Source organism: Episyrphus balteatus, chromosome 2 (assembly GCF_945859705.1).
Source record: "Episyrphus balteatus chromosome 2, idEpiBalt1.1, whole genome shotgun sequence".
Classification (NCBI taxonomy): Eukaryota; Metazoa; Arthropoda; class Insecta; order Diptera; family Syrphidae; genus Episyrphus; species Episyrphus balteatus.
The window spans coordinates 123355021-123379891 of NC_079135.1; the positions used below are offsets into that span (position 1 = coordinate 123355021).

At 29.7% G+C, this 24871-nt stretch overlaps 1 non-coding gene across 1 annotated transcript; it reads left to right on the forward strand.

Moving 5' to 3' along the window:
- Positions 1-5708: 5708 nt before the first annotated feature.
- Positions 5709-5780, forward strand: Trnaw-cca (transfer RNA tryptophan (anticodon CCA)). Its single transcript has one exon. It is a non-coding gene; the product is annotated as a tRNA-Trp (tRNA).
- The last annotated feature ends 19091 nt before the right edge of the window (positions 5781-24871 follow it).

The following is a 24871-nucleotide window of genomic DNA, read 5'->3' on the forward strand; positions in this document are numbered from 1 at the left end:
TGAAATTGATGCTATAGATGGAATTTCTTATCAATACAATTATAAATTTGTGTAGATAAAATATTGTATTGATCAATTGAATTATTCTAATATTTAAAGTTACACATTTATCCTACCAAACCCAATGAAATTTTTACAAAATATTGAGTTTGAAAATAGTTAAAAAATAAAATTGCACGAACCTAAATTGCACGAATTTAAACTTTTTATATAAAAATATGAAAATATAAATTGAAAACAAAATTTAAGAAACCATTAATTTTGTTCTTGAACTTTTACACTTTAAAATGAAATTGAATTCCAGAAAAAGCATGCAAAATGTAAAGCATGTAAAAATTTATTTAATTTTGAAAAATATAATCACTACAAAATAAAATACATTTTTATTTTATAGTGATTAGGTATTTTTCAAAATTAAAATTTCAAATAAAATCAATAATTCTTTTCGAAAACTTCATTAATAGTAGAGTAACTAAAGCAAATTATATTAGATAACCCAGCAGAACAGCTCTGATTTTGACGATTTTTTTTCAAACGTAGGTAATTAAAAATACTTTAAAGTCTAAAGATTAAAAATTGCCGATGTTGCCGTATTGTTTTTTAAAATTAAAATTAAATTTTTTTTGAACAAAACCATTTTTTTTGCTTAAATTTCATAAAACAAATGATAGCAAAACATTCTCTAGGTAATTTAAGGAAAAAAAGTATAAAGGAGTAAGGGACAATCTTCCATCGTTTAAGCGATAAATGCAATTTTCTCACAATCTGACTTCAAACACAAAAAAAAAAAATATTTTGAAAACAACGGCAACACCTACAATATTTTAAAATACATTTTTAAAAAGCCAGAAGCTCATACTTATCTCTTAAATTTAAATCCACTAAATTTAATTAAGAGTTTTTTAAAAAATGGTCCTCAAACTCAGAATTTAAAAAAAAATGTTTAAAAAAAAATGTTTAATGACTTTTTTCCAAACTTTTTCTAATAAAATATGAATTTATTTGAAAAAATTTTTGGCCATAAATATTATCAGTTGAATTCCGAAGAGGAAAAGGTAATATATTACAGTTTAAAAAAAAAAATTAAAAATTACTTCAATTTCAATGGGTTTTTTTTTGATAAAAACTGAATTTTTGCATTGAAATAATTGATTTTCTCAAAGACTTTGGTAAATAAGAACTTTAAATTTTTGCTATTTAACTTTTAACAGTAAGGGTTATTAAATTAATAAAAAATAATTTTATATTTAGAAGTTGAACTTTAAAAAAAAAATAAGTTAAATTTTTTTTCAAAACTTCTATTAAAAAAAGTTCTTCGAAAATGAAATACTTTTTATTTTTTTTCATTAACTGTAATACATATTGACATTTCCTTTTATAATTTCAAATCATAATAAATGTGGCCTACAAAATTTGAAAAATAAATGCATTTTATTTACGAAAAAGTTTTAAAAACGACATGTTTAAATTTTGTCAATAATTTTTTTTTCAAAAATCTGAGTTCAATTACCATTCTTTCAAAAGCCCTTCATTCAATTAACTTAATTTTAATTTAAAAAATGTGACTAAGCTTCTAGCTTTTTAAAAATGTATTTTTAAATATTGTAGGTGTTGCCGTTGTGTTCAAATATTTTTTTTTGTGTTTGAAGTCAATTAATAAGAAAATTGCATCTATCGCTTGAACGATAGAAGATTGTCCCTCACTCCCATATATATATTTTTTTTGAATTTCCTAGACAATCTTTTGGAATCAATTAATTTATGAAATTTAAGAAAAATTTTTGAAAAAAAAAATGTTTTAAATCAAAACGGCAACACTGACAATTTTGAATCGATAGACCTTAAAGTATTTTTAATTACCGACGTTTGGAAAAAAAGATCATCAAAATCTAAGCCGTTCGGCCGGGTTCCCTTATATTGCCAATTTTTGAGCTTTAGTTACTCCACTATAATTTCAATTTTTTAATAAGAAAGTGTATTTAAAAAAAAATTTATTTAATTTATATTAAAATTTTGTTCCAGTTTTTGTATACAAAAACTCGTTTTGTTTGGAAAAAAAACAGAAAACGGCAAAAAAACGGTATAATAAATCAAACCAAAATTAAAAATTTTTTTGCATTATACATAAATAAGTACCTAAGGTCAAAAAAATTTGGACAGAAAAATTAGCCAATTATGTATCAATCCAAATTTTTAAAAAATAAATCAGTTTATTTTATGGTAAATAATAAATCAGTTTATGGTCAAAATCCATTATGTATAAATTATAGAGGCCTTTTAAGTCATTATAAAAGAAAAATCGACATTTCAAATAGATAACTGACTGCAGCCTTAAATTCTAAATTCAATAAGCTTGAAATTGTTGTTCTTAAATTTGTGGAAAATAGTAAAGTCTTTTAGTTTGTACCTATAGTATTTTCTGATACCTTCAACCCTTTATATCATTACAAAATTTATAGTTTCGGAATAATTTCTTTTTACTTTTTACTTTTATACCTATTTTCGTTTAAATCCTAGGTAGATTGAAGCAGAATATTTTTTTCCAGACGTTAAAGTTAATTCACCTAGTTCTTTATCCAACAGGAGGCTTTTCGGTGAATTTTAACACTGAGTAAAAACAATCTCATTTCTAAAACCTTACCACTAAGTAAATAAGTAATTCCAAACCATCAATTTAATATTACCATGAATCCCTACAATTGCTATTGCAATATGCTGCACCATCGATAGAAACCCATGTATATAACAACCACATCCGTTTTTTGTTTTAATCAACAAAAGGTCTACCATCATACAACCACACAGTGCAACATTTCACCAAAAAAATTACTGCATTGCTTAGTTTCACCCGGCAACAAAAAAAAATATTATCTATTTCCTTTTACCTACCTTTACGAAAAAAAAACCTCAAAAAAAAAACATCCTTAATGCGGGTTATACACTATACAGTCCCTAACATTCGCATAACACAAAACTAACATTCTCCCAAAAACTAAAAAAAAAAAAAACAGAAAGAACCGAAACTTGTTGCATGGTGGACGAACAAATTTGTTGTTGTATTTGTTGTTGCAATTTAAGCTCCGAAATAAGAAATCCTTATAAATATTGTGATTTTTCACCACAGGAAGGCACTGAACCTTGCATCCGGTTTTTCTAGATTTTTGTACTATGGTTAGGTATATTGCCTAAAAGTGTTAGTGTGTTTTTGTTTCTGTATAAGTTTATTTATGTACATCAGACAAAATCCCCCTCCTATTTAAATTTCAAGTCCAGGCCAGTAGAAAGAATATAGAAACTCACGAAAACGTTGAATTTAACAAACTACAAGCTCATCTAATAAGAATCGTCTTTGTTAATGATTTTTTTTCAGGGTTGTTATATTCGAATTCAAACAACCTTGTAATTTTGAAAGGTTAACCAAGTACACAAGTCTTTAATTAGGGATCCAAATACTTCATTTGTTCTAATTTATTTTCATTAAGGACTACTTTTCTAAGCTTAGCTAAAATTATCTGAAAAATTTGGTCTTAATAGTATAATGCCTCCAGATCTATATAACAACACTGGTGGTTTCATGAATTACATTTGATGGTTTCTTATCGAAATGGTCGACAGTGGGCTTATAAACCAATTTTGAATTTGAAAAAAACTTAGTTTTTGAAAATTTACAACTACAAGTCTATATACAGTATTCTTAAATGAGGTTTTGAGTACCTCTACAGAAACTCCCTTTCTATTTGCTTTGTCACAAAAATAACCCACTTCATCTGTTCGAATTCCATTAGAGAGAGCCCATATGTACTCAGTTTCAATATGTTTTGCATTAAGCAAAACGCATTTTGTAATATTTTTTTTTTTATAAAAGTCAATGACCGCCTAAAAAAAGCGATCTACGAACAAAATAAAGAAAGCAAATTGGTTGATAAAAAAAAATGTGTATTTGTGTGTTTATTTTTTTTTTTTTTTAATATTTTGCAAAGAGCACACAACACACTAACAGAACAGACAGCAAACAAAATAAGAGGAAAAGAATGGAGCAAATAAATAAAAAATAATAAATAAAAAATAATAACAATAAATCACTAAAAAGCCAACACTGAACACACATAGTCTTATTAGGGAAATAAAATGTTTATTTCTGGTACTTTTAGTCATGTGGGATATTGCAAGTAGGGTATAAACGAGTATTTAATGGGTATACGTTATACAAAAAAAAAAACAATATTGTATTGTTTAACTAAGGTTTCATTTTGCCAGAGTAGCATGGACTTTTTTTAAATGTTATTAAAACTAGAATTTATCATTATTATCACGTCTTCCTATGGTTCATACCGTTGGAGGAGTGACCAAAATTTTATTTCGTGGTCTTAGAGTGAAAACTTGCTAACTGCCAACTCCTGCTAACTCCACAAATTATTTAAAAAATTGACGAAAAATACAAAAAGATTTTAAATCCTTTTAACATTTAGCAATATTTTCCTTTCTTTTATGTTTAAGCAGTGTGTAAGAGTGGAGTTAGCTGTTTTTCAGTCTAAGCCAACTATATTCAAAAGTTTGTATAGATAAATGCTGTTAGTAACGCTAAGTGATCAAGAACCGTATTCTCATTCTCTTACAAAGGATTCAATCGATTTTAACGAACTTTTTGTATAGAAGCGTTTTTACATAATTTTTGATTTTATTTTTAACTTTATTTTTATTAATAAATGCCTTGAAATCGAATGGAAGGATTTTCTTTAGTTTTTCTATTGAAAAATGTTAAAAGTTTCAATATAGAAATAATTATTTTTTTTTTTAAAACGACTCTAACGATATAAAAAAAAAGATTTCTTATAAAAACATTTCTTATAAAAAAAAAAAAAATGAATACTCCTCCCCGCCACAACTTTTAATCTTATTCAAACTACGTTTGAAATCATAACAATACTCAACTTGTAAAAACCTCATATTGGACAAAAGTAAAAAAAAATATTGATATAACTAAAAAAACCAATAGGTACAAGGTTGGCTGTAAAAAACAATACAAATTTGAAAAATTTTTAATTTTTGTCCTTTTGTGTTTTTTTGATTCCAAGTTTAACGTTAACATGAATTTAGACTTAATATATGTATTTATTGTCAATCAAATTTTACCGTTTTGATTTTTTTACGGGTTTTTAATTTGATTTATTTTGTTTAGAAAAAAAAAAATATTTTAAATGTGTGTTTTTTTTTTATTTAATTTATTTTTAATTTTCTTATTTTTTTTATTTCTACAGATCACTTTTTAAAGAAAAATCAAAATTTTTGAAAATTTTTGAAAATTTCAGCGAACACCTTCATCCTCTTATCGTTACCATTTTACTTGCTCAGTTTATATAGAAATCTCGTTTTTTTTTTCAAATTCTTTAGATGAGTGAAAGCAAAGAATTTGTTAAATAATTATTTTGACAGTAAAATAGACAGGGTATCTTCAAAATTATCTAAGAAATTTTCTCATTCACTAACAAACTTTTACTTTTTGTATGCAAAACCTGTTTATTTTTAGAACAAAAATATACCTAAGCCACATTTTTGTTTTCGCTTAAAAATAGTAACGCATTAAATAATGATAACGATAACAAATATTCAGAGTCTACAGTTACAAAATATTGATTTCACTATTGAGTTATTACATGCACAATAATATCTATGTTGTCTGGTTGTTAATTACCAAGAAATATTTCAACGACTCCGTGGCGCAACGGTAGCGCGTCTGACTCCAGATCAGAAGGTTGCGTGTTCAAATCACGTCGGGGTCAAGAAATAGTTTTTTTTTTTTATTTTTCAATGAATATTTTTTCAATTGATAAAACAAAATTTAAAAAAATTTCTTTAGATGGTAAAAAAAGCTATACTTAATGCGCCCCAATTATGAAACTTAAGCGAAACGAAATTGTTTTTTTTTTTTTTTACACCAAAGGTGTTTGCTTCATGATGAATGCAACTTCATTATATTTGGTATATTAATTGAATCGTTTATTTCAGAAACAGCATAAGTCCACTTTTTCCAAAAATTTTTTTTTTGGAAATTTCTCATTTATGTATAATTATTCATCTTCTGAAAAAAAAATTAAGTATGTCAGACCCCCCAAAATACGAAAACTGAAAGAAAAGGGTTCAAAATATATGGAAAATTTTCACCCGGTGACAACATTTTTGACTGTTAAATACATGACTTTTTACCAGTTTTAAATTATTTTGCAGCAATCTTGACACGCACCCCCTTTTGTTATATATCTATAAAAAGGTAAAGAATAACTCTATCTATATCTATTAAATTCATTAAAATTGTACTCAGGATTCAAAAGTTATATCCAGATTTCTGGTGGTGGCAGCATTTTTAACTCTTGAATAATATGACATTTTACCAGTTTTAAATTATTTTGGCAAACATCATGACACGCAAGCCTTTAAGTTATACATCTATAAAAAGGTAAAGATTTACTCTATCTACTGCTATTTAATTTATTAAAATCGAAAGTAGGGTTCAAAAACTATAGCTAAATAAAAACAAAAGTTTTACCACAAAAATTTCGTTTATTTCAGAAACGACATAAGTCCACCGACTTTAAGGGCTTAAAAACCCGCAAAGACCTAAAAAAAAGTTTATATTTTAAAGGTTTCTAAATGCATCTTAGGCTAGATTATAACTCGGCATACTCTAAATTTGAAGTGTTGTGGAATTTTAAGTAAAAAACAGTTTTTTGTTGCTCCTGAAAAGTTTATGCTAATGGACTTATGTCGTTTCTGAAATAAACGATTCAATTTAGTCTTCATCTACATAAAAATAAAATGTACGGCAAGTTCTTGTAGTTCCCGTTTCTGAAATTTTCTTTTTTTTATTTATAAAAACTTGGTGAAAGTAAGTAAAAAATTAAAAATATTAAATGTTTGAAAAATAAAAAAAAATTAAAATCGCTCGAGTTTTTGTTTTAGGTATTTACTAAAATTTGGCATAAGTACATAAATAATTTCTTCAAAGCTAAAATCAATTTTAAGTTTAGTTGGCATGACATATTTTATAGTTATAAAAACCTAAAAAGAAAATTGAAAAACATTTAATTTTCGAAAAATCGATTCGATGAATATTTTTTTTTAATCGAAACAAAATTTTCGATGTGAAAACAATACTCGAAATTAAATTATAAATTGAAAATAAAAAAAACAATCAAATGTAAAAATATAGAAAATAAAATATTGAAAGTCGTTTTTTTTTTTAAATATGTATATTTTTTTCTTAATTAAAAAAATAGTAAAGAGTAGATTTAAACCATCCATAAATTTAACTAAAGCTAACTTACTTTATTTTTCAAAGCTAAAAAAAAGCAATCTGTACATTTTGATTGTAATTGCATTGAATATTAGACATGACAAAATGCAACAACTATATTAACCCCGTCATTGCCGTCTCGATCTATTATTTTATTCTAAGTCGAAAGTCTAAAAATGGCAACATTGGTTTTTCTATGAATTAACTATAAATAGAACTCAATGGGTCACTGGGGTGTATGTGTAACTTTTTTTTTTAAATTTAATCTCGTACGTAAATCGCTCTATTTTTGAGCAATGATTCAAAGGAGTTGACTTTTATTATTTATCAATCTCTAATAAGGATTGAACTTTTAGACCTATACAATTGGAACTAAAGTACAAAATAGAAATAAAGTGTTTTTAAAATAAGAGTTTTTTTAAACCCTTTTTTATACTAAAATATATGCTTTTGTTGAGTAGAATTTCCACGCTTTGCAAAATAATTTCGAAAACAAAATTAAAAATCAAAAACTGTTATTGCAATTCACAAGATTCTTACAAGTAAATTCTTCACGTGATACAAAGGGTTTTCCCAAAAAAAAAAAACAACAAAATGACTAATTTTTGATCAATTTCATCAAAACAAGAATTCAAACTCAATGCAAATTGATCATTGAGGTGTATTTAATTAATTTATTCTTGTGAATTCATGCCGCTCGCTGTACACCTTTTTTAGATCAACAAGCCATTCAGTTGCGTGTGTAGGTATTTTCTTTTTAAATTTGATCGCAAAACAAAATCTTCTCCAGCTGTGTGTTTTGGTGATGATGATTGGGAGATGGCGAACCGGAGACAGTATCGGCAGCAACAACGGTTGGCAGGTCAGTGTGATTTCGTGTTTCGATTTTATGGTTATCACGTCAGATACAATTTTTTCGGGTCTTTACTTCCACAACAAAACAATACCCACCAACAAACCAACCACCCATATGCCAAGTTGAGTTGTGTTCGTTTGTCTTCATTCGGTATTGTTGGGTCAGGTTATTGTTAGCCATCGATCAAGGAACCCAGTAATTATCTCAGTCCAGGCTCTATACGAGAAAGGACAACGCACTCCCGCGCATATTCAATGATCTTCCAAGAGAATCTTCATCCTCGTTATCCAACCAACCGAGGGTAGAATTTATGTTGTGTGTTGTTCTTTCTTTTGAAGAAATCCCACCAGTCACTGTTTTTTTTGGATATTTGATACTTGACGATCCTGCGATGCTATTCCTGCCTTGATGGCTTCAGAAGGATCAGACATAAAATACCAGTGATAACTCTCAACTTGATGCATGTGGTAAGCCCAATAGAAGAAGAACGATGAAACGACCGATCTCAAGTTGATTTTATTTTCTGCTCTTTCATTCTGGTTCGTTGCGATCTTTGAGAACAAACAACATTTTTTTTTTTTTCGGCAGAGAGGAGTACAATGACCTCTGGCGGGCTGGCGCAAAGCTGTGTGCAATTTTTATTTTCTTCGTTTTCTTCGTTTGTTTATGTCAACATTCTGTACATGTGCAAGTTTTTTTGGCGAAATTAAAAAAATGAAAAAAAAAAAATATTTGCAGATCGTCGATCTTTTTTTTAAGTATGAGTGCATCGGGGACAGGATGTGCACAGGAAGAGGGGGCGGGTCGCTGGGAAGATATATTTTCTATATGCGGAGAACCTTCTATTGTTGCTATGTATTAGTAGTACATAGAAATTTTGCTTCTATGTTTCTATGTGTGTGCGATCGTTTTTTACATTGATGCGGGACGGAACACGGTATATAAAGAAAGTTAAGTATGAATTTTCGGCGGTCGACGATACTTAGATACGACGTTCGTTAGCCCGCCTTCTTCTTTGGAGATTATTTTAGGTTTTTTTTTTTTTGGTTTTGCTGTTGTGTGGCTTTTTGGGGGTTGGCGTCATAGCAACTTGAGATTGGAGTGCAATGCAACAAGCACACTGGTGTAGTAGGTATGTTTCTACGTTGGCGTACATTTTTGTAAAAAAAAAAATAATACACAACAGAATTCATCTCTCGCATCAAATTGGGGCCAATGACCCCCTAAATATAAAAAAGTAGGTATTATAAAATCGTATGTTTGCTATCTTCAGAGTGTTCTTGCTAGCTTGGGCCAGATTAAAAAAAAAAAAAAGACGAGATGATTTCGAATGCATGCATATTACAGGCAATTTTTGTTCGTTTTTGCTTGTTCAAGTTGACTCTTTACTTTTTGGGCTTGCGTGATGTTTGAAAACTGGAAACAAAAGTTTTGTTAAAGCTATGAAGAGTTGATTGGAAGTAAAGGAATTTTTTTTTATATTTTTAGAGGGTGTTAATGATCGGTGGGCTTTTTTTTTGCGTATACATTTTTTGTATATGGGGATATTTTGGATGAATCGATTGATAGATAATAATTTCTTTCATTTGAACACAAAACTGATTAGATTGCAGTTAACGATTTTTATAAAAAGTGATTCATTAAGACGCAATATGTGAAGAGATAGTTTCAGTTTAAATTCTTGTAATTTTATGTTTCGTTGTAGACAAGTTGGTATATGCTATCGGTGGTTAATTTCGCAATATCGACGTTTTTCATTTTGTATCTTGAATTAAAAAAGGCAAGTAAGAAAATAGATAAGAATCTAAGAAGTAGGTACATAAAAAGGTTCCTAATTTAGTATCTAACTTGAGAGGAATACTTATTATTATCGCGATAAGATCTCACAATTAAATTTAGTTAAGAAATAAGTTTTTGCTTTCTTTTAATGTAATGTAATATACTTTTAAATAAAAAGCACTGAAATGGCGACTTTCTCAGTAGTGTGTTTGTTTGCCTGGGTATACAATTATTTTCTTGTAAACACGTCTTAGAAAATGATAAAATTAAGCATTTGAATTAAATAGATTTTTCGTACTCAGACCTGCATATGATTTTGTTTCTAATGGTTTCATTTGTTTTCAATTTGTTTTTCAGTAGTTCCAAAGTAATAGATTTTGAGAATACAAATATAACAGTTTTTCTGCACGAAAAAAATATGTAAATATGTAATAATACATTTTTTCTTATTTAATTTTTTATTAAATTTTTTATGAATTTTTGCACCATAAGCCGCATACAAAATGGACAATTGACGTTAATTGTAATATTTTTTTTCTTTTATAATACAAAAATTGAAAAATGATAATTTCATAAATTTTTTTTTTTTAATAGAAATAGCCACCAAAAATTATGTCACCAGAACATTTCACTTCAAAAACAATTTGACTAGACACAGAACTTTTTGAAAGTATTGAAAAAAACTAAAGGCTTGTATTTTCCATGATTTAAGAGTTTTATATGGTTTATTTTAGAACTAGTCAACAGAAAATAAATTTTCGAAAAAGAAGGCTTTGCGCTTATTAAGCCAAGGAAACTTCGATTACAAAGAGTTGTCAGACGCTTATGAAATAATACATCAATTTCATTGACTTCTCATCCCGAAATACTAGATTTTATACGAAATTTCATAAGTTTTTAGTTCTTATTACTATAATTTTTGTTTGTTTTGGTATAGTTTGGCTCTAAACGTTTCAGTAACAACTCAATCAAAAACATTTTCTTTTATTGGAATCATATAATAAAACGGCGAACATGGTTTTTGTGGTACAAAATACCGGGCCCACAAAAACCGAAGGGGCATAAATTATACACTGAACGATAGAGAATGGCCTCTATAAGTGCAGAATCTATTTATTTTTTTACTTTTTTAAACCGAAAAAAAAAACAAGCCAAAACAAAAACAACTGGAATATCTGTTGGAAAATTTCCAATCGACTGGAATGAAATGTCATTCATGACTGAATGAATGAATGAAAGCATTCAGCGAAAATCAAAAAACATTAAGGTGGTTTCACATTGGTGCGTTGTTTTAAGATCGCATGTTAACTATGGATAACTTTCATTGTTTTAGTTATCTAAGTTTAGAAGTAAGATGTTTGTTTTATTACCATGAATTTTTTTTTGTTAAAATCGAATTCTATTAAAATCGAGTCTATTACTCGGCAAACAATTTTGGTTCTATAAAGCTTTACAGATGCAATTGTTGTATCTATAAAGCATTATAGAAGCAAAATTGTTAGTAGGATACTAAGGTCCAATCTTTTGTAAGCACTTTTGATACAAATGAAACCTATCTTCGTCCTTTTCTCTCTTGAAAGAACCCAAGAATTTGACAGTTCCTTTACCATTTTACCAAGTTTTAACTTTTAGAAGTTTACTTTTTTGCATAAAAGGCACTAATATTTTATCGCACACCAAATGCCGCATGACAAAACGTTTATCTTATGAGGTTCAGGGAAAACTAACAAAAACGTCTTTTTTGTTTCTTATCTACAATAACAATAAAAAAAGGGAAATTTACAATATTAATTTTTTTTAATTTCTTTGTTGCGCTATTTTTTTTTTTGTTTATTAAAGCAAAAATTAAGCTTTCTGCATCATTATTTTTGATTTTAAGGTATTTTTACTTTTTTTCTCTCTAGAGTAATTTTAAAAAAGAGTTAACAAATTGTTTTTATACAATAAAATAAGTTTTTTATACAAAAAAATAAGCGAAAAAAGCCTTTTTTTGCAAAAAGTCAAAAAGTGATAGAAATTTCAAACTCATTTTGTGACAGTTTTTACGACCACAAAATTAAAAATTATGATGCAAAAAGCTTATTTTTTGGTTTCAAACAAAATTTTTGTAGTTTTTTCCAAAAACAAATAGCGCTAGAAAGAAATAAAAAAAAATAATTTTGTAAATTTCCCACTTTTTTCACTTTTTAGGTCTTTGTAGGTGTGGCTTTAACATAAAAAAACGTTATCGTGCGACGCAGTTGGTGTGGTAAGACCTTAAGAGTTGATTTGTTTGATTAAAAAATGTCGATTCTCACTTTCAAAGGGATGTTTTGCTTAAAACTTCACTGCCACACAGTACCACGGATTACTTTTTTACTACTGTATACTGTGAAGATCAACACCTGAACGCACCTTTAATAAATGTGAACCTATCTTTAATCTCTTATTAATATCTGAACGCATTCATTAAAATTTTCACAAATATCATTCCAACTTGAAGTGCTATAAATAACGCCCTCTCCTTTCCGAAAATTTAAACTTCTACAAGCTAAGCTAAGACGAGAACCTACAAAGCCATACAATGGTGTGAATGACAAATTTGAGTGAAGTTGGTGGAGGTTGAATGATTGAATCACATTTTCTTTTTCGATACTTTTTTTACGTAGTTGAGCGTAGTTAAAACGTAGTTCAACAATATCTAAATCAGGTTTAAAAAATATCAAAAAGTATGTATATTATAATATATAGCTGTGTATTTTGTCTTCAAAAAGTGTAGTTAATCGCAAGAAAACAACAACAAATACTATACAAAATAATGAAACTATTTTGGTATAATTGTGTTTAAAACTGTGCAAATAAAAAAAATAAAGAAATTGGCAGTCGAATTTCGAGGGCGGGGTCGGCTAGTGGAAATAAAAACTAAAACAATTTTAAAAAGGAACCAATAATAAAAAACCGTAAAAGAAATAAATTTCCAGTTTGGCAAGTAATTTATCCGTTTCATCTTAGTAAAAGTGCACAGCAGAAAAGTGAGAAACATAAAATAAAAGTGAGTCTTTAAAAACTAAAATCCACCATTGTAAGATACGCATTAGCAATAACATAAGTACCTGAAACTACACTGTGATAATTTATGTTTGTCTTTTTAATTTATTAGTCTCTTGTTTTTAATGTTAATTTATTAAATGAAAATAAAAATAAAAAATAAAAGTAAAAACAAAACAAAACAAAAAACAATGTAAAATACAACAAAAAAAAAAAAACAACATGTAAGTTCTAAAAATTAACCAAATTGTATAAAATAATAAACAAAAAAATGTTTTCATTATAATGTTAAATTTAAGATCAATAAAAAACCCCTGAAGAAGTTGTGAATATCGACGAAACATTGGGTAAAAGATGGAATAAAGTTTTTTTTATTTGCATTTAAAATCTATTGACCAAAATAGCATGCATTACCAAATACATATAAATCTACAAATATTCATTAAAAAATTCGTGACATAAAACATACATATAGAAAATCTATTGGGCAAATGAAAAACGAATAGCTAATTGATATATTAACAAGTAAATGTAAATAATAATAAAATGACATTAAAAAGGATAAATTTAATTTACGATTGGATCAAGCACCTAAAAAAAAGACAATGAAAAGACACATAATGCAATGAATTTTATAATTTTTGAGTTAAAATAATATGATCTTATATGCAAAAACTAGAACACTTTTTAATGAATCAAAAAAATTTATCTTTCAAAACTGTTTTCCTTTTCATTCAATAATACCTATCTTGTTTCAAATTAAAATTGTTCCATGCTATGGTAAAAAACTGTATCAGAAACGTAAAAAGAATATCAGAATGTTAATACAACTCTACAAAAAAACTACTTAATTATTATTATATCTTTTTTTATCGAAATAAAGGTTTTGTTTTAATCCTACCGAAACTTAAAAATTCGTTTTTCATCGCTTAGATCACTTCAATTCTTGGAAGAAGTGGTATTAGCCTTAAAGCTTATATCGGGAAATTTTCTACATATATTAAAGTTTATTGAGCTATTACTGCCAATATCGAAACTTAAAAGTTCTGATCCACATTATGTTTCTTAGCTGGCCTGTCAAACGTTAAACAACCACGTTTAATTCGTGTTACTTAATAGAATAGAATTGTATGGAATATTAATGATTTCTAAAAAAAAAGTTACGCATACACCATAGTGACCCAGAAACATAATTTAAATAAATAAAATATAACACATATGAAGTAACTTAAAGGTGTTGGTTTTGAGTGACCTGCATGTAATTTAACTGTCTAATTGCAGTTAGAGATATTTTTGAAAATGAACAAAAAATTAAATAATCATTTTTAGCAAAAAAACAAAACCGACTTCCATGCATCAAAACTGGGTTTTATGGTTTTTAAAATAGTTCCTATGGCTAAATGTGAACGAAATTAAAATGGGACCACACTGCAGCCACCAGCTTTCCAATACAAAAAGAATTATAAAAATTGGTTCACTCAGTCCAAAGTTATGCGGTAACAAACATAAAAAAAAAAAAAAAAAAAAAAAAAAAAATACAGACGAATTGAATACCTCCTCCTTTTTGGAAGTCGGTAAAAAGTTGAACAAAATGGAAGTTTTTGTACAAAAACCATATTCTTCGATCAAGGAATAAATTTGTTTGTCTTTAATTTCATTAAAATCCAAAGAGTGGTTTTTCAATTGCAGTGATCACTGTTAGTTGACTTTGGTTACAATGGTTACAATAATACGTCTTTTCTATTCCGAGCCAGAAAATAAAATATATTGCAAAGTATTTGTTGCATTGGTTTGAAATTTTCAGATAATATTTTCCATGCAATAAACTTTAAAAAAAGGTTTTTTTTTTTTTTTTGTTGACTAACTGCCCCTAACCCCTTGGATTAGATAAGTTGTCAAAATTTTGCACCAGGGTTATTATTCCCATGAAGGTTTTTTTTTTTGTTAAATACATCTTTTGTAAGAAATGTGAACTAAATAAAAAAAAACTTTTTGACTGCAATTTTTTTTTTGTATAACAAAGACTTTTAGAAAAAAAAAACGAAATCCTTAAAGTCATTTAATTTTTTTTTATTTAAATAGATATTTTAAAATATTGATTAATTAAAAAAGAAAATTGGTCCTTTTTTAATACAAATTTTAAAAGAAATTATAAATTTTATTTAAAAATTAATTATTAAATTATTAATTTTGTGAAATTTTAATGAAAGCATTTTGAAGGCCGTCAATCTAACCAAAATATATTTAGGTTATAGTTTTGTGCAATATTTCACTTTTATGTCCTAATTTCTTTTATTTATTTATTTTTTTATATTTCATTTGACTTGTGTTTAACACAAAACCTTCTTCTCATAATTCTCAACCAGAATATATTCCAACTTGACATTTATTAGTTTCAGCCACATTGTAAGTATGCGCGTCTGTTATCTCTAATTTGTGGTATGCCGGAAATCAATTCCAAACACCATCATGATGACATTTAAACCAAACTAATGGCAGCAATTAACAGTCATCTATTTGATTTACATGCCACAGTCAATTCATTGTAATATTCAATTTAGAGAGAGAGTCACAGAGACTATCATGCTGCTATTGCCGTCGCTAAATTAATTTCATTTAATGTAAATTTGGCCAAAAGCGCTAATTGTTCACCATTCACCATCATCAAATCACTTAAATAGAGAGCTAGGCTAGAGTTTGCTCTATCAGATGGATAATCACAAACCAAATAGTGTCTCTTTTTTTGTTATTGTTGTTGCCTGACAAAATAGACAACTTATTAAGGCTTGTATAAATTTTGTAAATGACGAGATCATGATAAGTTGTTGTGGTTTTACTACAACAACACCAAAAAAAAAAGTGTCAAATCGTAAAGGCGGTATGGCATACAACAAACACCTGTTGTTCGGCTCTTTAATTCTCAGACTTTTCTCAAGCAGATGCTGTTGGATGATGGAAAAAGAAATAAATTGAAGATGGCCAAAACCAAAATATAAGTTAAAAGAAAAAAAAAAAAAATAACCTCTTGATGATGGTATTTATGAAGTTAACGTGGTAGCAGTGTTGAAATTGCCATGCGCACGTCATGATGATGATGACTTCTGAGTTGACGTTCGCAGGCTTTTTCATATCGATGCAGAAAAGTCCATGTCCTTGCCTCTGTGGTAAATTTGCCAAGGATGAGGCGAATTCAAAGACAAAAGGAAATAAAGTGCCGGTAGTATACTCGTCTCTTGCATAACAATGTCAAATATATCCTCTCCACACACATGCACATGTAAGAATATTACATGTGTACAGTTCCGGTCTCTTTGCCGTCGGTCTTCGGATCGATATGTTGATGGTCAACGAAATGTAGGAAAAAAACATTGTCGACAGGCTACTCGAAACACTGTTGATTCATAAAACTGTGGAAGTTCAAGTTCCGTTTTATTCTTTTGTTTTGTTTCTTTTTCTTTTTGGTTTTTACTGTCAATTTTGCTCAGAAGTCAAGTGTTTCTCATATTGAATTCAGTGTGTGCTGAACAAAATATGACATCATCGACACTCGGCAGTATAGGTGCGATTCGAGTCTTTATCGAACGAACCTGTAATTAACTTGGCAGAAGACATAGGGTATAACATGAGGGCAAAAGAACTAATTCGTTTTGTTCGTGCTGCCCTTATTTTTGGATTGGGAATTGTTGTATTTTATTTTGTTTCCTTTTTTTTTGAAAGTCCTTCACCTAAATTTGAAGAACAGAAATGTAAAATTGTTTCCAAAAATTTTTAACAAAAACTCTGTTTTTCTTAAAAGCATTTATTTTTGTATTTTTAAAGTCACCGTGAAACTTTTTCTAGATATTAATAAAAGTGAAAGCTATAATTCTACAATCAAAGATGTAAGTTCGTTTATATTTTAAATTTTAGAACCTCTAATTTATTGCCCATTTTTTAATTTTCAATGTAAAAAGTAACATTGCAATTTAATAATTTTAAGAGGTACGGAACAGAAATAATGTACAAATGACAAAAATATAGGTTTTTGACTACAAGGTTTTCGAAAAGTAAAAGGTAGTTTTTGTATATGATTTTGATTACTATGAGCTTTCCAATTTCGAATCTATTTTAATTTAAACTCTACCAACTCGAATTTAGGTTTTTCGTCATTTAATTTAAATGGTGTTAATAATTTATCAGCGTTAAATTAGTTTTTCGTGAAAATTCTAGAACATAGACGTTATCATGAACTCTTAAGACCGTACTTAGAAATTCGAATGTGTCGAAATCATGGCCGATAGTAGTTTTTCTTAGAACACTAAAAACCTTGAGAAACGAATAAAATGTGTCTTGAAAAGAACTAAGTTGTTCATGGAAAGTTACACCTCTTGATCTCGAAAATCACTTTTAAACGGCTACGTCTATGACCTTTGTTCCAAACCATTCTTTGTGTTTCGGTTATATCTTGAGTAATGATATGGGTTGGGGTGAGAATCCCAAAAACCGAAATACTAAAAACCCAAAATCCTGATAATCCGAAATCTCGAATACCCAGAATACAGAAAATCCAAAATGCCGAAAACCAAAAATCCTGAAACCCGAAAAATTATATAAAATGAAAAATTTCCGTAAGTTTGCATTTTATATAATTTTTCCGGATTTCGATTTCGAAAAATAATCCAAGTCGTAAAGTTAAAAATTAAACATGTAAAAAACAATATAACTGTATACATTTTTTTTTTTGGAATTCTGGGTTTTTGGGATCTTCTGTATTTTCTGTATTCAAATCTTGGAGATTGTGTGCTTCCCCCTAATGAATTTCCAATTAATAGGCAAGAAACATAAAAATAATTTTTCTTGGTCACCTCGGGAGTTTTTTCATACACAGAAAAATTTGAAAATTTGAAACAAAACCATTGTTGTCCAGTGATTTGTTGCAACTATAAAGCTATTTTTGAATTAAATTAAATTGTTTTTTTTTTTTAGATAATTTGTTGACATTTAACTTGACTTTTCTTTAAATATGAGTTCTTAATAATAAAAAATATGTTTCATATATTTTATTGGAAATTAAAGAAACATGTCATGATTTCCTACTGCAAAAGTACCTACTCAAAAGGCATTATTTTTCATTAGTTAATGTGAGACTATGCGGATCGTTACATCAAATTAATACAAATAAATATTTGATACTTGGAATCATTGTTTAGAATTATAAGTATAGTTTGGTTTGGGTCGTTTAAATATGCATTTCAGCAACATTTTGATAAAATGAATGTACATTTCCTTGGAAATTTTTCCTTATATTCAAAAATTTAATATATGAATGGCTTTTAAATCTTCTTTTAGAATTTTTTGTGTTATTGAGAATTAATTTCACGGATGGTTTTGTGTTTGATCTCATTTAATGTTTTAGCTCCGAGAAACTTACTAATAATAAAAAAATAAAGAAGGGAATTTTTTTTTCTGAAAAACACTTGTGAAAAAATCTTTTCTAAACATAAAATACTTTTTTGGACTACTCTTACCACAGAATACTTCTTCATTTTAGGACTGATCAATCGATGTTTATTATATTTGCAAATTTGAATGTTTTATAAACACTCGTGTGTTTAAATGTTAAAAAAAATTCTCAACACTGAGCACAAAGTTAAACGTGTTCTCTATTTAATTTTCTGACGTTAAGAGATTCATTTTGGTATGCACTACCTACTCGTTTGATTTACATTTTGAATTTGTTTTGACACGAAAGTTTTGGTTTTTGAATGCTTTTTTTGGAATAAGAAAACCGGCTTCTGAAATCAATCATATCAAAGATATAATCAAAAACAATCCACGACAAATTCCTGTATATTGTCAGAAATGCTAGTATTACAAGACAAAAAAGTTGACTTTCGGCTAGCTTTTTCAGTTTAACTTTTTATGAACTTTTAACTTGCTCTATAGACAAGGGCAAGTATTGGTTTGGTATCGAACAAAAAAATTGAGATTTTAATTAAAACCAACATTACTATGATGGAGAAGTCTGAAAAATGGGTCTGGCAGTTCCGTCCGTCTCTGTGCGTCTGTGCGTCCATCTGTATACATTTCCACAGCCTAAACGGGTGGACGGATTTTCTTCAAATTTGGTAAGTATAGATGATTTTTATGGAATTCTGAAAGTTGTTTTTTTGTTTTTTTTTGTGTTCCTCCAATACAAATTTTTCAAGTTATAGCAAATTACTCAAAAACTGCTCTTACGATTTTGATTAAACTTTACAGACGTAATAAAACTAACAAAATTTTGCCCTAAATGTCGGCTCTTCCCCAACATCAACAAAATTTCTTTAAAATTTATATAGAGGGAGCTTTTAAAATATACAAGTAAACTAACAAAAAAGTGCTTTGAACTGCAAGAGCAAAGACAAGACCCAGTCGTTTATTTTATTTATTTAAAATTCTGAATACTTAGGCTTGTTTCACAGCAAAATGCATCAAGTACCTACATGAGCTTAAGCAACAACTTTAAACATTAATATAGTATACAGCCAAATTGACGTTTTTCGGCATTTTCTAACGGTTGTATTTTAAAAACGGAGGTTAATAAATATTTTCTGATTTCAGGTTCGAGTTCAGCACATCAAAAACATATAGAAAAGTATATTTTGGTTCTTGTGGCAAAAACCTTTTTGACCAGTGTAATTAATATTATTCTACTGATACTGAAAAATTGATTTTGTGAAAAAAAGTAACATTTCGTTGGACACTTTCATTTTTGTGAATGTTGGCATTTTTAACATTTCGTTCTGCCTATAAATTCACTTACTTCTTCATAACATCTAATTATTTGCTTATTTGAGACCGTTACTTAGAAAGTTTTCTATAATACAAAATGCCGATAAGACGTCGCATCAAGAATTTTGGCTTCCACTTAAAAATCTCTTTTTTTAAACCAAATTGCAGTGTTTTTCATTTCCTTCGTAATAAGATAAAGTCAATTTCTTGGTATTCAGAAAATTTGGAAACCTTTGAAATCGGCGATTTTTGATAGCCCTGAAATCCATACCAGGTCATTGTTTGGCCGCACCCTTAGGAGTTTTCCAGAGGTCTTAGTTAGTCATTTTCACCCTGAATTGTTTGATATCAAAGAATGTAACCTTTAAATAAGCCTGAAGAGGGAATTGTGATTGTTTGCAAGGTTTTTATGTTGTTTGTTAGTAGTTCATAAGACCATTATTAAAATTATCGACGGTTGAAAAAAAAAAAATGGAATTCAGAGCGTGCTAAAAAACAAACAGAGATATTTTTGACATTGCAGTTTTACCCGAATTGGTCTATCAAATCTGTCAAATTTCAACTAGGTATAGTCAGCGTATTGAATTGTCAAATCTAAATTACAAGTAGGTGCTGATATTGAATAGCTCGAATTGTTTTTCAAGTCTGTTTTTTTTTTATGAAATGTTAAAACTTTTTGTAAGTTTAAACTCAAATCAAACAGTTTAATAAACTTTTTACAAGCAAAAACCATTTAGTCAAAATTGAATAAAATTTCCGCCAGTTTTTTTTTTCTAAATGCAAATTTATTCTTCCTCCAATTCTTCCCCCAACCTTTTTTTTTTTCTCGTCTATTTTCATCATAATCCACTGGCGTCCTTCACCCATTTTACACCTAATATCCGCATCACATCGCGCCCCTTTGTTTTCACTTTTATCATCACTTCGTCATCACCGTCGTCGTATATGCATGCTTCCAGCGTAACATAAACTAAACCACTTTCTGGCCACCATTGTTGCACCAAACTCCGTCTTCGTGTCTTCGTGTCCGAACAGCATCATAGCAGCAGACCCTCAGAGCGTACCGCATGTGCTTGCTATAAGCACAAAAACAGGTCAAGTATGCGGTGCACTGATGCACAGATGCACCACCACAACCCACTGCATTAGAGAACTAGACGACGACGGGTTACGACGACGACAATAAAACATCAACTCCGACTAACCACAGCAGTTAATGCAGGAGCCACCAGCGCAAGCAGCACGAGCAACAGCAATTTGCAATCACGACGACGACTACCGACGTCCTCAAGAGAGGAATTGAACATCAACTTGTTGGCTCCTAGTCCTCCTCTATGCCATGTGGATGCAATGGCAGCAAGCAAGGTGCAGTGTGGTGCAAAAGCGGATTGCGGACTTCCCTCATGGGGATTCCCTATTTCCCGGAGAGTGCGGACGGAGTAGCTCTATTTGTGTTCTTTTGTGTAGTTGGCGCTAAGCATGACGACGACCGACGACGACGTTGAATGCCATAGCACCCACTTTGCAATTTCCCGCTCTTCCCTTTACCGAACTCCGCATCGTCAACGTTACGATGAAAAGTGCTCCCTAGACCAGAAGGTGGCAGCAAAAAAAAAAAAAACGCCGTCGCTTTGCCAGGCTTTTTCTATACACGCTTTGCTGCCTCAAACTCAGCCTCAACTAAACTCGACTAGACTCAACTTCGTGCAAGCCCACATTCACATACTGAAGCAGCACTTTTCTATGAGTTATTCTTTTTACAGTTTGTTTTGTGTAAACCTAGCGCCAGGATACGGGATCACGTGTGCAATGCGCTTTTTGAATGAAATCTGATTCCGAAAGTAGGTGGGGAACATTATTCATAGGATCCGTCCGTCCCGTGCTTAGACGAGGAATAGTTGCGGCAGGAATGTAGGGAATGGGGACTTGTATGCACATGAAGCTAGTTTCTGGTCTTGCATCAGTGCTTTGGCCAGATAGCAGGAGAATGTGATTTTTTTTGTTGTTGTTGTTGTTTCCGTTCGCGTGTTTTGTTTGCCAAAGCCGAGCTAGTGCGGGTTTTTTGTGGGAGAGCGCGCTCTTTTGCGGCCGGAGCTCTTAGGGCGGGTGTTCCAGTTAAGTGTGTGGTTCACCGAGAGTGTCGGAAGTGTATTTTAGTCGAAAAACATTTATCTCCTAGTTGGATATTTGTTTATGCATGCAGTGGCACCCTTTTAATTGCCACTTTGTGCCTCTAGTTGAGGAAATGGTAGTAGTTGTTGTTGTTGGTTTTTTATTTGATGCGATGATGATTCAAATCAAATGCCGACGGAACTTGGCTTTGGCTCTTATGGTATTGTTGGTCAATAGTGTCGATAGTGGATGTGATTTGTTTTGATGCGGTATTATTTTAGCGGGGGCAGATTTTGTGTCATCCACTTGATGATCTTGAGTATTTAGGAGTCAACTATAATACTCCACTATAATACTTGCATGTGGTTTCACTTTTTTTTTTGCATTTTTTCATTGAAATTGCATTTTTTTTATTGCTTCGAAATGCGGATACAGCTGATGGGTTGTGTGACAAAAACCGGATTAATTTTATGGTCTGTCGTAATGCTTTGGAGGATTGTATGATGCTTGGCTGGGCTGTTGCTGTATATTGGCCTTGTTGCAACAAATTACGGAGGTCATATTTGGCAATGAGTTTTTATGAGTTTAAGTGCTTTTTTTCAGTTTTTTGTGATCACAGCCTTGGGATTAGTTATAGATTTAGTTGATTGGTTTAATGTGTTTTTTTTTTTAGTTTCTTCTTTCTTTCATTCGTTTTGATGGTAATGATGATGATTTCGGTGTGGGAAAGTTGACAGAATTATTATGTCCTTAGAGATTATTGATAAGTTTCTAGGGGATATGTGAAGATCAGTGATCAGTTTATGTTAAGTATGTGTCAGCGTGTGTTGAATATTGAAGTTCAATAATTTTATCGAACTACAAGCAAAGGATTCTTTTTGATATGAAATGGTAACGGAGTTACGAATAACAGAGTTACGGGCGACAGAGTTACGGCCGTCAAAGTTAAGCGAAACCGAAGTTACGAAAAACTAGAGTTACGAATTCTAAAGTTATGTTAAGCTATGACATGTGATTTTTGGGTTGGCAACAATTGCAACAACAGTTCAAGACACCAAAATAACGTCAAAAAGAAATAAGAAGTTAATTGTTTTTGCGATCTTCTCACAAAAACAAAACCATATATGTATATCTATACCTATCCAATCAAAATTTTACAAGATTAAATAACACCCATTTTCGCTTTACTCATTTAGTTCTGACCAATGAGAAAAATGTTAATCTCTTGTTTGTATTTCCATAATTCCATGTCGTTCCTCGCAATTGTTGCTAACCCAAAAATCACATGTCATAGCTTAACATAACTTTAGAATTCGTAACTCTAGTTTTTCGTAACTTCGGTTTCGCGTAACTTTGACGGCCGTAACTCTGTCGCCCGTAACTCTGGTATTCGTAACTTCGTCGGTTTCCCCTGCTGGAAAATGTGCAACCGATTTTTTCTGATCTGCCCGAATTATCGATTATGTTCTACACTATCTAGTAGAGATCAGATCTGTTACACGATCAAAGTACTTAAAGAACAACAAGCTAGAACTTGACGGCATTTTCGTAGAACAGTTACAAGAAACACAAATAACATCAACCGGATTTCTGCTACCAAGAAAACCTGGATGGAAGAGTGGAAAAAGAAATGATCTTCAGTCTTATTAAAAAGTGGAGAGGGATTTGCGTTCTTCCTGTGGTTGAAAAAAAAGATATTATCGAAAATTGTTCTGGAAAGCATAAAAGAACATCTGAAGCCACACTTGATGCTGAAAAAAAACGAGTTTTCTAATGTATTCAACATATTGAGGATCATTATTGAGTAGTCCACTGTCGATCATCACTTCACCTGCTGTTAATAGATTTCAAGAAGGCTTTTTACAGCGTCAAAAGTGATTTTATTTGGCTTACTTTAAAGAATACAGGTATCCTGGATAACTTCATTGCTGTTATAAAAGCAAAGGTAAAAGGTCTATATATATTATTAGTGACAAGCGATACAGTGGAAGCAGCCTTGTCAGGAAAAATTCCATGAGCTCTGACCCCTATTCTGAAATATTGTCGGCTTAGAATGCAAACCTGATAACTGCCACCTACTAATTCCACATAATAATGATTTCATAAATTGATTAAAAACAAAAACGGTATCAAATTTGATCAATTCTTTTACTTTAAGTACTGCAGGAGTCTTAAAAATAATTTAATTTGTTTTGGATTTACTCAAATATCAAGAAATATTTTATTTTTTAATATTTTTCTAAGAATTGTAAAAGTTGAGTTAGCAGTCTTTCACCTTAAGCCGACGATATCCAAACTACTAACAAGGCTTGTGCTTTCTTTCTTATATGATTATAGATACATATCTACTTCTCCACCAAATGCCAACAGGTATCAGTACTGCTATACGGAAGCAGCATATCAACTTTTACAATAAATTTTCCGTTCCTCTTGATAGTTACTTGACTTGCATTATTTTGAAAACTGTTTTAAAAAGAAAATTATTATTTAAGAAGAAATGTAATGGGATCACAGTTGTAGATATAAATTGTAAATAAATTGATTGAATTACTAAAATCAAAATCCACATTTAATCTATAAACAGTCAGACTTTTGGAAACCCATGCAAAAGTATGGAAACTTTGGAATTGATAGTTTAAGCTTATAGGGAACAGATGTGAGATTGGGATCGACGTAGTGAATAAAGGAATCGATTACAAGTTAAATGACGTATTAAGTTAGAACACGATTTCTCCAAGTCAGAGATTTTTAGTGGTCTTGACATAATAAGTTTTTGAGATGAATAATAATAGCTTTAAACAAAGATAATGTGAAATTAAGGAGCGGGTCTTATTACCGTATTTGAAAATTCTGTACGATCAAAATTCTGTATAATGCTGTACGATAATGTATGATCCTAATACTTTATGAACAAAATTCTTTATTTCAAAATAGCTATGTACTATAAATTCAGAATCATGTAACTGAAAATACTGTTTAAGTAAAATACTTTATATTAAAATGCTGTATTACAATATTTTGTATTTCAAAAATCAGTATCTTGAATTATAATG